This window comes from Triticum urartu, chromosome 4, assembly GCF_003073215.2.
Source record: "Triticum urartu cultivar G1812 chromosome 4, Tu2.1, whole genome shotgun sequence".
NCBI lineage: Eukaryota > Viridiplantae > Streptophyta > Magnoliopsida > Poales > Poaceae > Triticum > Triticum urartu.
This window is the reverse complement of record NC_053025.1, coordinates 31,613,275-31,627,562: the sequence shown is the minus strand read 5'-3', so window position 1 is coordinate 31,627,562 and position 14,288 is coordinate 31,613,275.

Genomic DNA, 14,288 nt, shown 5'->3' with positions numbered 1-14,288 from the left:
GCAAAGCATTAAGTAGTTGTCAAAGCCTCCCCCAAGCTTGTGGGAGACTCTCTTCTTTAGTTTGCACAAAGTTAAAAATTTCCTGCAAGGCAGCTTGTTTCATATGAGCAGGAAAATATTTTTCAAAGAAGTAGTAAATCATATCATGGGGACTACGCACACAACCAGGAGCAAGAGTATTGTACCAAGCTTTAGCATCACCCTTTAATGAGAACGGAAATAATTTGAGAATATAATAATAGTGAGTTTTCTCATCATGAGTAAAAAGGGTGGCTATGTCATTCAACTTAGTAAGATGTGCCACAACAGTTTCAGTTTCATAACCATGGAAAGGATCAGATTCAACCAAAGTAATTAACTCTAGGTCGACAGAGAATTCATAATCCTTATCATCAATAAAGATAGGTGAAGTATCAAACTTAGGATCACATCTCATTCTAGCATTCAGAGATTTTTCTTTATACTTGCATAATAATTTCTCTAGATCATCTCTATCTCTGGAAGCAAGAATATCTCTAGTTGTCTCCTCACTCAGAATATAACCTTCCGGTACCTTAGGCAATTCATATCTAGGAGGGCTAGTTCTAGCAGGTGTTTCAGGAGATTCATGTTGTATTACTCTAGCAATTTGTTTATCAAGAAATTCACCAAGTGGCACATCGTCATTATCAAGCAAGGTACTAGCATCATCATAAGCATTATCCATAGCACAAGTAGCATCATCAATAACTTGCGACATATCAGAATTAATAGCATGTGGTGGTGTTGCAAGTTTACTTATAACAAAAGTTAAATCTAAAGCAGAACTGGATGGCAGTTCCTTACCTTCCCTTGTCTTTGAGGGAAAATTCTTAGTCTTGCATCCTTCAGATTCTTCATAGTGATAATATGATAATAATCCCAAGTGACTCGACAAATGTAGCTATGCTCCCCGGCAACGGCACCAGAAAAAGGTCTTGATAACCCACAAGTATAGGGGATCGCAACAGTTTTCAAGGGCGGAGTATTCAACCCAAATTTATAGATTCGACACAAGGGGAGCCAAAGAATATTTGAACGTATTAGCAGCTGAGTTGTAAATTCAACCACGCCTGGAGATTAATTATCTGCAGCAAAGTGATCAGTAGCAAAGTAGTATGATAGTTTTGATAGTAATAGCAGTAGCAACAGTAAGGATAACAGTGATATCAGTAATTTTGTAGCAAGCGTAACAGTGATGATAGCAGTAGTAACTTAGGAGAAACAATATAGGATAAATTCGTAGACATTGGATCGGTGACTTGTTGGATGATATTCATCATGAGACAGTTATAACCTAGGGCGATGCAGCACTAGCTCCAGTCTGTCGATATAATGTAGGCATGTATTCTGTAAATAGTCATACGTGCTTATGGAAAGAACTTGCATAACATCTTTTGTCCTACCCTCCCGTGGCAGTGGGGTCCTATTGGAAACTAAGGGATATTAAGGCCTCCTTTTAATAGAGAACCAGAACAAAGCATTAACACATAGTGAATACATGAACTCCTTAAACTACAGTCATCACCGGGAGTGGTCCCGACTATTGTCACTCCGGGGTTGCCGGATCATAACACGTAGTAGGTGACTATAACTTGCAAGATCGGATCTAAAACATGGATATAATGGTGATAACATAAACGTTTCAGATCTGAAATCATGGCACCCGGGCCCAAAGTGACAAGCATTAAGCATGGCAAATTCATAGCAACATCAATCTAGGAACATAGTGGATACTAGGGATCAAGCCCTAACAAAACTAACTCGATTACATGATGAATATCATCCAACTGCTCACCGACCAGCGAGCCTACGAAGGAATTGCTCACTCCCGGTGGGGAGCATCATGAAATTGGCGATGGAGAAGGGTTGGTGATGACGAAGAACGAAGACCCCCCTCTCCGTAGCCCCAAACGGACTCTAGATCTGGCCTCCCGATGAAGAACAGAAGGTGACGGCGGCTCCGTCTCGTGGATCGTGATAATTCTTTCTCCCTGATTTTTTCTGGAAAAATAGGATTTTATAGCGTCGGTTTCAGGGTCTGCGGGGCCACTAGGTGGGCACAACCCACCTAGGCGCGCCAGGAGAGGGGGGCGCGCCCTAGTGGGTTGTGCTCACCCAGGTGCCCCCCTCTAGTGGGTCTTGGCTCCAGAAATTCTTACTATTGATATAAAAAATCCTCGCAAAGTTTCGTTCCATTCCGAGAACTTTTATTTCTGCACAAAAACAACACCATGGTAGTTCTGCTGAAAACAATGTTTTTCTAGGGTTAGTTTCATTCAAATCATGCAAATTAGAGTCCAAAACAAGAGGAAAAGTGTTAGGAAAAGTAGATACGCTGGAGATGTATCAATAACCGAGGCACGTGGAGACGATAATGTATCCCAAAGTTCACACCCTTGCGGATGCTAATCTCCGTTTGGAGCGGTCTGGAGGCACAATGCTCCCCAAGAAGCCACTAGGGCCACCGTAATCTCCTCATGCCCTCACACAATGCAAGATGTTTTGATTCCACTAAGGGACCCTTGAGGGCCGTCATTGAACCCGTACAAATGGCAACCCTTGGGGACGGTCACCGAACCCGTACCCTTTGGCAACCCTTGGGGGCGGCCACCGAAACCCATCAAATTGCTCGGGGTGATCTCCACAACCTAATTGGAGACCCTGCCGCTTGCCCAGAGCTTTACACCATAATTATTGAGCTCCGAACACCAGAACCCATCTAGGGCGCCCAAGCACCCAAGAGGAACAAGCTAAATGGTACCAAGCACCCAAGAGTAATAAGCTTCTCAACTTGTAACTTCCACGTATCATTGTGGATAACTCAAACCGATGCACCAAATGCAATGGCAAGGGCACACAGAGTGCCCAAGTCCTTCTCTCTCAAATCCCACCAAAGCAACTAATGCTAGGGAGGTAAATGAGAGGAAGAACAAGAAGGAGAACACCAAGAACTCCAAGATCTAGATCTAAGGGGTTCCCCTCACATAGAGGAGAAATTTATTGGTGGAAATGTGGAACTAGATCTCCTCTCCCCCCCCCCCCAAAACTAGCAAGAATCCATGGAGGGATTGAGAGATAGCAAGCTCGAAGAAGGTCAACAATGGGGGAAGAACACGAGCTCCAAGGATAAGGTTCATTGGGGAAGAAGACCCCCTTTTATAGGTGGGGAAATCCAACTGTTATGCTCACAACCCGCATAGAGCGGTACTACCGCTCATGGGAGCGGTACTACCGCTAGGGCGGTGGAAACCCTTTGAAAAACACCATCGAGGAGGCAAAAGGCCGGTAGAACCACCGGGGCGGTACTACCGCTAGGGGTAGCGGTACAACTGCTTGCGAGCGGTACTAAAAATATATATCCGTGACTACCACCACTGGACTTAAGACAAGTTTTTGGTCCAGAGCGGAAGTAGCCAGGAAGTAGCCATGGTAGTACCGATCCAAGCAGTAGTACCCTCCCAAGAGCGGTAGTAAAAAATTACATCCCCTCTAAGCGGTAGTACCGCTCCCATGAGCGCTGCAACATTTTTAAGGACACCAAAACTGACACAACTTCTACAAGCGGACTCCGAATTCAATGAAACCAAGTTTGCTAAAAAGCTAACGATAAGGGATAACACAATCTTGATAGAAATAACAATATGAACCAAATTATAAAAGGCCCATAAGAAAATGGTGATAACCCTTCCTCGAATAAGACCGGTAAAACCTCCAACACCGAAAACGCAATAGAAGAAGCATGTGAACTCCGTTTTCGATGAACTCGAGCTTGTCAAGAAGATGACCATAAGCTCAAAATATCACAAGGAGAAAACCAAACAAGAACCAAGAAAGATGATGCAAGCATGCAATGGTTTGAGCTCTCTACAAACGATACGATCAAGCTACTCACTTGAGAGCCCCCCTTGATAGTACGAAAATCGACCCTATAACCCGGTCTCCAAACTACCATCATGAGACCGGTAAAATAGAGAACCTATCAAGGGCAAACATTTGCCTTGCACGAAGTCCACTTGAGCTAGATGATGATGATCTTGACTCCCTCAAGTTGGACCACCTTTCTTGATTGTGTTGGCTCGATGAAGGCTAGTTGATTGCTCCCCCATACTCACTATGGGTGAGTCACTCTTCGGCACACCTTCACAAGTCCATTGACACCACAATGGGCGGCAAGCTTCAAAGATGATCTCTTCGTGATGCTCCACTTGAACTTGCACACCGCAAACTTGATGACGATCACCACTTGATGTCATCCTCCATGGGTTGTATGAGATATTCCTCTTGATGCAAACCCATGGAAACAAACCTAACCCCACATAGAACTCACACGTAGATCATGGGTTAGTACACAAAGTGTAATGGACAATGCTTACCATACCATGGGATCACTTGATCCCTCTCGGTACATCTTCTACGCTTTGTGAGTGGATCAACTTGATTCACTCTTGACTTAGTCTTGATCAACCTTGAACCTTTCCAACTCTCTTCATTTGAATGTTGACTTGAAGGTTAGCATGAATGATCACACAATCTTCTTCTTCAAGATATGCTTTCAATAAGCTCAACTCTCACATGACCAATCTTTGGATAATTCCTTAATAGCACCTTAGTCAACACATAAACTCCTTGAAACCAACACATGGACTTCAAGAAATTTCTATGGACAAATCCTTCAAATATAACTCAATGTTACCAAAACCACACATGGGGGCACCGCATGTCCTTTCAAAAGGTGTTGAATCCCTTCAATCCCAAAGGGCTTCCTTTTTTCCATTCGATCCAACTTTCGGATCAGGATTCACTATCAGAGATAACGGAACATCGACTAAAGGAGCCAAAAAATTGCAAGGAACATAAAACAGGGTCCAAAAACGCCTAAACAGGCACCAACCTACTACTGCATGCACCCCTAGCTGCTGAAACAAAGCAAAAGAACTTAGTAACATCTAAAACAACTTCTTTACATGGGGGAAAATAACCCCTAGCATCAACACTCACATGTGCTCGCCAAAATGATGATCCATTTTGAAAGCATCGTTGGCAAATCAAACATCTTCCTCCATGGCTTCATGGTCAAAATCGTTCTTAGCTCCATTATGTTCATCATTTGAATTTTCTCCTGCTTCCAACGTTAGTGCATCACCCCTGCTCCCAACATTTCTACCATCATGGATTTTCAATGCTGCATTATGTAGCATATTAGCTCCCCTCTCTAGCACCAGAAGATCTCCATCATTTTGTAGACCTGCCCAGTAACACATAAACGAGCATGCATAGCAAACAAACTCAACTAGGTCAAACCAACTTTTTCTCAAAACATGCTCTATTGTGTAGTTTCCAAACTGCCCAGCACAAAGCAGCGACACCTACAATATGCAGGTTCCTGCTTTGTGGGATAAATTTTGGTATCCACCAAAAATATTGAGTGAAAAAATGGGTCTAGATACAACGGTCAAACATTTACAAACAATGCACATATATATTTCGCTGCAGAGCACCCAGAAAAGAGGTGATTAAGACTCCTCTCTCAAGACAAAAGCGACACAAAGGGTCACCAGTGCACTTCCTCTCAACATATTATATTCCTTTAGTAGCTATTGCATTGTGCCAAATCAACCAAACCCCTTTTTGTTGTTGTTTTTCTAGATTCATGAAGTATCTCATGCAATGAAACCACCTTTTATGAAAGCATTTTGGCATCCTAGATCATAATTCCCTTGGGATGGTCGGTTGTGCCTTGCTTTGCTTCTACAACCAAGATTTCTTCGGTATCATTGCATGGAGTGCTACATCTTTAGCAAGTTGTGCTCTTTGTTTGGCACGCGGAGTTTCTGCTCCCAGGCTCATCTGCACCCCCTCTCAGAAAAAAATATATCAAAACAAATGCTAAAAAAATTCAAAAAAATCCAAGTTTTTTTGGGTGGTAGATAATTTGATGCGTGAGGCCCGCATCAAGTTTCAACTCATTTAGACATCTGAGCAACTCTCGGAGAAAAAAGACAAAATCGGGGTCTGTAAAAATGTTTACTATTCACGCACTGTTCTGACCCGATTTGTCTTTTTCGCTGAGAGCTGCTCAGGTGTTCAAATGAGTTGAAATTTAGAGCGGACCTCACGCATCAAATTATCTACCACCCCAAAAAAATTGGATTTTTTTTGAATTTTTCTAGTATTTATTTTGATTTTTTTCTGAGCGGAAGCAGATGAGCCTGGGCACCGAGTTCGATTTCTGCTTTGTTTTTTTCCTTTTCTTTGTTTCTTTTTATAGAAGTAGTGAGTTTGCTTTCTAGCAACGGGAGCTCCTATACGACGCTCATTATGACCGATTGTCGAGCACCGCACATGGGACAACCCCCGACTAGGCCGACGCATTGGCAAACGCGTCGATGCATGTATTGTGTGACACTATAATGAACTATCTCCAAAGATAGATGGAAGTTTGAAATTTGCATTTTTTTTAAAATTGAGAGTGTTTTATGAAAAAGTGATGGTTTTTTGAAAACACTTTTTTTTAAAGATTTCCCAAATTTTTCTAAATTTACGAACAAAATTTGAAAACATGAACATTTTCTAAATACTGCAAACAAATTTTGAACAATTGAACATGTTTTAATTTGTGAACAAACTTTTAAAATAATACTCCCTCCATCTAGAAATACTTGTCAGAGAAATGGATAAAAATGGATGTATCGTATAGATGATACATCCATTTCTCTAACAAACATTACCAGATGAAAGGAGTATTTTTTAAAAATTCTATTGTTTTGTTTTGAAATTTCAATTTTTTAAAGAAGCAAACAGTTTTCAAAATTCTATTTTTTCAGTTTCTAAACAAAATTGAAAAAAACAACATTTTCTAAAAATTTGAAAAAACACAAATATTTTTAAAATTTCTTCCCATTAAACAGAACTGGAAAATTTACCGAGCTTACCATTTCCATAACAATGTCCACCCATCCAGAGGTGAAGCCTAGTTTAATCATAATGGCTTGTAAATATGCCCACTCGACTCTGTCGTAGACTTTCATCATGTCCAGTTTGAGGGCACAATGCTGGTTTTTCTTTGCTTTGTTCCTCTTCATTAAATGCAAGCATTCATATGTCGTAATGATATTGTCAGTGATCAATCTTCCTGGCACAAAAGCGGACTGTTCTTCGGAAATAATTTCTGGTAATACTTGCTTGAGATGATAGTCTTAAACCAGCCCAGCCACTAATCACTAAGCCTCTATCTTCCAGACCATGGAACAGGAAATTTTAGTTTACTTTATCATAAGTCTTCTCAAAGTAAACCTTGACAACCCCTTGTTATTTCTTTTTTCTAGATTCATGAAGTATCTCATGCAATGATGACACCTTTTATGCAAGCATTTTGGCATCCTGGATCATAACTCCTCTGGGATGGTCGTGTTGGAAATATGCCCTAGAGGCAATAATAAATTAGTTATTATTATATTTCCTTGTTCATGATAATCGTTTATTATCCATGCTAGAATTGTATTGATAGGAAACTCAGATACATGTGTGGATACATAGACAACACCATGTCCCTAGTAAGCCTCTAGTTGACTAGCTCATTGATCAATAGATGGTTACGGTTTCCTGACCATGGACATTGGATGTCGTTGATAACGGGATCACATCATTAGGAGAATGATGTGATGGACAAGACCCAATCATAAGCCTAGCACAAAGATCATGTAGTTCGTATGCTAAAGCTTTTCTAATGTCAAGTATCGTTTCCTTAGACCATGAGATTGTGCAACTCCCGGATACCGTAGGAATACTTTGGGTGTGCCAAACGTCACAACGTAACTGGGTGGCTATAAAGGTACACTACAGGTATCTCCGAAAGTGTCTGTTGGGTTGGCACGAATCGAGACTGGGATTTGTCACTCCGTGTAAACGGAGAGGTATCTCTGGGCCCACTCGGTAGGACATCATCATAATGTGCACAATGTGATCAAGGAGTTGATCACGGTATGATGTGTTACGGAACGAGTAAAGAGACTTGCCAGTAACGAGATTGAACAAGATATCGGGATACCGACGATCGAATCTCGGGCAAGTACAATACCGCTAGACAAAGGGAATTGAATACGGGATTGATCGAATCCTCGACATCGTGGTTCATCCGATGAGATCATCGTGAAACATGTGGGAGCCAACATGGGTATCCAGATCCCGCTGTTGGTTATTGACCGGAGAATGTCTCGGTCATGTCTGCATGGTTCCCGAACCCGTAGGGTCTACACACTTAAGGTTCGATGACGCTAGGGTTATAAAGGAAGTTTGTATGTGGTTACCGAATGTTGTTCGGAGTCCCGGATGAGATCCCGGACGTCGCGAGGAGTTCCGGAATGGTCCGGAGGTAAAGATTTATATATGGGAAGTCCTGTTTTGGTCACCGGAAAAGTTTCGGGTTTTATCGGTAACGTACCGGGACCACCGGGAGGGTCCCGGGGGTCCACCAAGTGGGGCCACGAGCCCCGGAGGTCTGCATGGGCTAAGTGTGGGAGGGGACCAGCCCCAGATGGGCTGGTGCGCCCCCCACCAAGGCCCAAGGCGCAGGGAAGAGGGAAAGGGGGCAAACCCTAGGGCAGATGGGCCCTAAGTGAAGGAAATATGCCCTAGAGGCAATAATAAAGTTATTATTTATTTCCTTATAATCATGATAAATGTTTATTATTCATGCTAGAATTGTATTAACCGGAAACATAATACATGTGTGAATACATAGACAAACAAAGTGTCACTAGTATGCCTCTACTTGACTAGCTCGTTAATCAAAGATGGTTATGTTTCCTAACCATGAACAATGAGTTGTTATTTGATTAAACAAGGTCACATCATTAGTTGAATGATCTGATTGACATGACCCATTCCATTAGCTTAGCACCCGATCGTTTAGTGTGTTGCTATTGCTTTCTTCATGACTTATACATGTTCCTATGACTATGAGATTATGCAACTCCCGTTTGCCGGAGGAACACTTTGGGTGCTACCAAACGTCACAACGTAACTAGATGATTATAAAGGAGCATTACAGGTGTCTCCAAAGGTAGATTTTGGGTTGGCGTATTTCGAGATTAGGATTTGTCACTCCGATTGTCGGAGAGGTATCTCTGGGCCCTCTCGGTAATACACATCACATAAGCCTTGCAAGCATTACAACTAATATGTTAGTTGTGAGATGATGTATTACGGAACGAGTAAAGAGACTTGCCGGTAACGAGATTGAACTAGGTATTGTATACCGACGATCGAATCTCGGGTAAGTAACATACCGATGACAAAGGGAACAACGTATGTTGTTATGCGGTCTGACCGATAAAGATCTTCGTAGAATATGTAGGAGCCAATATGGGCATCCAGGTCCCGCTATTGGTTATTGACCGGAGACGTGTCTCGGTCATGTCTACATTGTTCTCGAACCCGTAGGGTCCGCACGCTTAAGGTTACGATGACAGTTATATTATGAGTTTATGCATTTTGATGAACCGAAGGTTGTTCGAAGTCCCGGATGTGATCACGGACATGACGAGGAGTCTCGAAATGGTCGAGACGTAAAGATTGATATATTGGAAGCCTATGTTTGGACATCGGAAGTGTTCCGGGTGAAATCGGGATTTTACCGGGTTACCGGGAGGTTACCGGAACCCCCCGGGAGCCATATGGGCCTTCATGGGCCTTAGTGGAAAGGAGAAAGGGGCAGCCCAAGGTGGCTGCGCCACTTCCCCCTCCCCTAGTCCTATTAGGACTAGTAGAAGGTGGCCGGCCCCCCTCTCTCTCTTTCCCCCCTTGGGAATCCTAGTTGGAATAGGATTGGGGGGGGAGACCTACTCCCGGAAGGAGTAGGACTCCTCCTGCGCCTCTCTCCCTGGCCGGCGCCCCCCTCCCCCCTTGGCTCCTTTATATACTGAGGTAGAGGCACCCCAGAAACACACAAGTTGATCCACGTGATCTATTCCTTAGCCGTGTACGGTGCCCCCTGCCACCATATACCTCGATAATACTGTAGCGGAGTTTAGGCGAAGCCCTGCTGCTGTAGTTCATCAAGATCGTCACCACGCCGTCGTGCTGACGAAACTCTGCCCCGACACTTTGCTGGATCGGAGTTCGGGGATCGTCATCGAGCTGAACGTGTGCTCGAACTCGGAGGTGCCGTAGTTTTGGTACTTGATCGGTTGGATCGTGAAGACGTACGACTACTTCCTCTACGTCGTGTCATCGCTTCCGCAGTCGGTCTGCGTTGGGTACGTAGACAACACTCTCCCCCTCGTTGCTATGCATCACATGATCTTGCGTGTGCGTAGGAAATTTTTTGAAATTACTACGAAACCCTACAGTGGCATCCGAGCCTAGGTTTTTTATGTTGATGTTATATGCACGAGTAGAACACAAGTGAGTTGTGGACGATACAAGTCATACTGCCTACCAGCATGTCATACTTTGGTTCGGCGGTATTGTTGGACGAGACGACCCGGACCAACCTTACGCGTACGCTTACGCGAGACCGGTTCCCTCGACGTGCTTTGCACAGAGATGGCTTGCGGGCGACTGTCTCTCCAACTTTAGTTGAACCAAGTATGGCTACGCCCGGTCCTTGCGAAGGTTAAAACGGAGTCTATTTGACAAACTATCGTTGTGGTTTTGATGCGTAGGTGAGATTGGTTCTTACTTAAGCCCGTAGCAGCCACGTAAAACTTGCAACAACAAAGTAGAGGACGTCTAACTTGTTTTTGCAGGGCATGTTGTGATGTGATATGGTCAAGGCATGATGCTGAATTTTATTGTATGAGATGATCATGTTTTGTAACCGAGTTATCGGCAACTGGCAGGAGCCATATGGTTGTCGCTTTATTGTATGCAATGCAATCGCGATGTAATGCTTTACTTTATTACTAAACGGTAGTGATAGTCGTGGAAGCATAAGATTGGCGAGACGACAACGATGCTACGATGGAGATCAAGGTGTCGCGCCGGTGACGATGGTGATCATGACGGTGCTTCGGAGATGGAGATCACAAGCACAAGATGATGATGGCCATATCATATCACTTATATTGATTGCATGTGATGTTTATCTTTTTATGCATCTTATCTTGCTTTGATTGACGGTAGCATTATAAGATGATCTCTCACTAAATTATCAAGAAGTGTTCTCCCTGAGTATGCACCGTTGCCAAAGTTCGTCGTGCCCAGACACCACGTGATGATCGGGTGTGATAAGCTCTACGTCCATCTACAACGGGTGCAAGCCAGTTTTTGCACGCGCAGAATACTCAGGTTAAACTTGACAAGCCTAGCATATGCAGATATGGCCTCGGAACACGGAGACCGAAAGGTCGAGCGTGAATCATATAGTAGATATGATCAACATAACGATGTTCACCATTGAAAACTACTCCATCTCACGTGATGATCGGTCATGGTTTAGTTGATTTGGATCACGTAATCACTTAGAAGATTAGAGGGATGTCTATCTAAGTGGGAGTTCTTAAGTAGTATGATTAATTGAACTTAAATTTATCATGAACTTAGTACCTGATAGTATCTTGCTTGTTTATGTTGATTGTAGATAGATGGCTCGTGCTGTTGTTCCATTGAATTTTAATGCGTTCCTTGAGAAAGCAAAGTTGAAAGATGATGGTAGCAATTACACGGACTAGGTCCGTAACTTGAGGATTATCCTCATTGCTGCTCAGAAGAATTACGTCCTGGAAGCACTGCTGGGTGCCAGGCCTGCTGCTGGAGCAACACCAGATGTTATGAACGTCTGGCAGAGCAAAGCTGATGACTACTCGATAGTTCAGTGTGCCATGCTTTACGGCTTAGAATCGGGACTTCAACGACGTTTTGAATGTCATGGAGCATATGAGATGTTCCAGGAGTTGAAGTTAATATTTCAAGCAAATGCCCGGATTGAGAGATATGAAGTCTCCAATAAGTTCTATAGCTGCAAGATGGAGGAGAACAGTTCTGTCAGTGAGCATATACTCAAAATGTCTGGGTATAATAATCACTTGATTCAATTGGGAGTTAATCTTCCGGATGATTGCGTCATTGACAGAATTCTCCAATCACTGCCACCAAGCTACAAGAGCTTCGTGATGAACTATAATATGCAAGGGATGAACAAGACTATTCCCGAGCTCTTCGCAATGCTGAAAGCCGCGGAGGTAGAAATCAAAAAGGAGCATCAAGTGTTGATGGTCAACAAGACCACTAGTTTCAAGAAAAAGGGCAAAGGGAAGAAGAAGGGGAACTTCAAGAAGAACGGCAAGCAAGTTGCTGCTCAAGAGAAGAAACCCAAGTCTGGACCTAAGCCTGAAACTAAGTGCTTCTACTGCAAGCAGACTGGTCACTGGAAGCGGAACTGCCCCAAGTATTTGGCGGATAAGAAGGATGGCAAGGTGAACAAAGGTATATGTGATATACATGTTATTGATGTGTACCTTACTAGAGCTCGCAGTAGCACCTGGGTATTTGATACTGGTTCTGTTGCTAATATTTGCAACTCGAAACAGGGACTACGGAATAAGCGGGCACTAGCAAAGGACGAGGTGACGATGCGCGTGGGAAACGGTTCCAAAGTCGATGTGATCGCGGTCGTCACGCTACCTCTACATCTACCTTCGGGATTAATATTAGACCTAAATAATTGTTATTTGGTGCCAGCATTGAGCATGAACATTATATCTGGATCTTGTTTAATGCGAGACGGTTATTCATTTAAATCAGAGAATAATGGTTGTTCTATTTATATGAGTAATATCTTTTATGGTCATGCACCCTTGAAGAGTGGTCTATTCTTATTGAATCTCGATAGTAGTAATACACATATTCATAATGTTGAAGCCAAAAGATGCAGAGTTGATAATGAAAGTGCAACTTATTTGTGGCACTGTCGTTTAGGTCATATCGGTATAAAGCGCATGAAGAAACTCCATACTGATGGACTTTTGGAACCACTTGATTATGAATCACTTGGTACTTGCGAACCGTGCCTCATAGGCAAGATGACTAAAACACCGTTCTCCGGTATTATGGAGAGAGCAACAGATTTGTTGGAAATCATACATACCGATGTATGTGGTCCGATGAATATTGAGGCTCGTGGCGGATATCGTTATTTTCTCACCTTCACAGATGATTTAAGCAGATATGGGTATATCTACTTAATGAAACATAAGTCTGAAACATTTGAAAAGTTCAAAGAATTTCAGAATGAAGTGGAAAATCATCGTAACAAGAAAATAAAGTTTCTACGATCTGATCGTGGAGGAGAATATTTGAGTTACGAGTTTGGTGTACATTTGAAAAACTGTGGAATAGTTTCGCAACAAACGCCACCCGGAACACCACAGCGTAATGGTGTGTCCGAATGTCGTAATCATACTTTACTAGATATGGTGCGATCTATGATGTCTCTTACTGATTTACCGCTATCGTTTTGGGGTTATGCTCTAGAGACGGCCGCATTCACGTTAAATAGGGCACCATCAAAATCCGTTGAGACGACGCCTTATGAACTATGGTTTGGCAAGAAACCAAAGTTGTCGTTTCTTAAAGTTTGGGGCTGCGATGCTTATGTGAAAAAGCTTCAACCTGATAAGCTCGAACCCAAATCGGAGAAATGTGTCTTCATAGGATACCCAAAGGAAATTGTTGGGTACACCTTCTATCACAGATCCGAAGGCAAGACATTCGTTGCCAAGAATGGATCCTTTCTAGAGAAGGAGTTTCTCTCGAAAGAAGTGAGTGGGAGGAAAGTAGAACTTGATGAGGTAACTATACCTGCTCCCTTACTGCAAAGTAGTACATCACAGAAAACTGTTTCAGTGACACCTACACCAGTTAGTGAGGAAGCTAATGATGATGATCATGAAACTTCTGATCAAGTTACTACCGAACCTCGTAGGTCAACCAGAGTAAGATCCGCACCAGAGTGGTACGGTAATCCTGTTCTAGAGGTTATGTTACTACACCATGATGAACCTACGAACTATGAGGAAGCGATGATGAGCCCAAATTCCGCAAAATGGCTTGAGGCCATGAAATATGAGATGGGATCCATGTATGAGAACAAAGTGTGGACTTCGGTTGACTTGCCCGATGATCGGCAAGCCATCGAGAATAAATGGATCTTCAAGAAGAAGACAGACGCTGATGGTAATGTTACTGTCTACAAAGCTCAACTTGCTGCGAAAGGTTTTCGACAAGTTCAAGGAGTTGACTACGATGAGACCTTCTCGCCCGTAGCG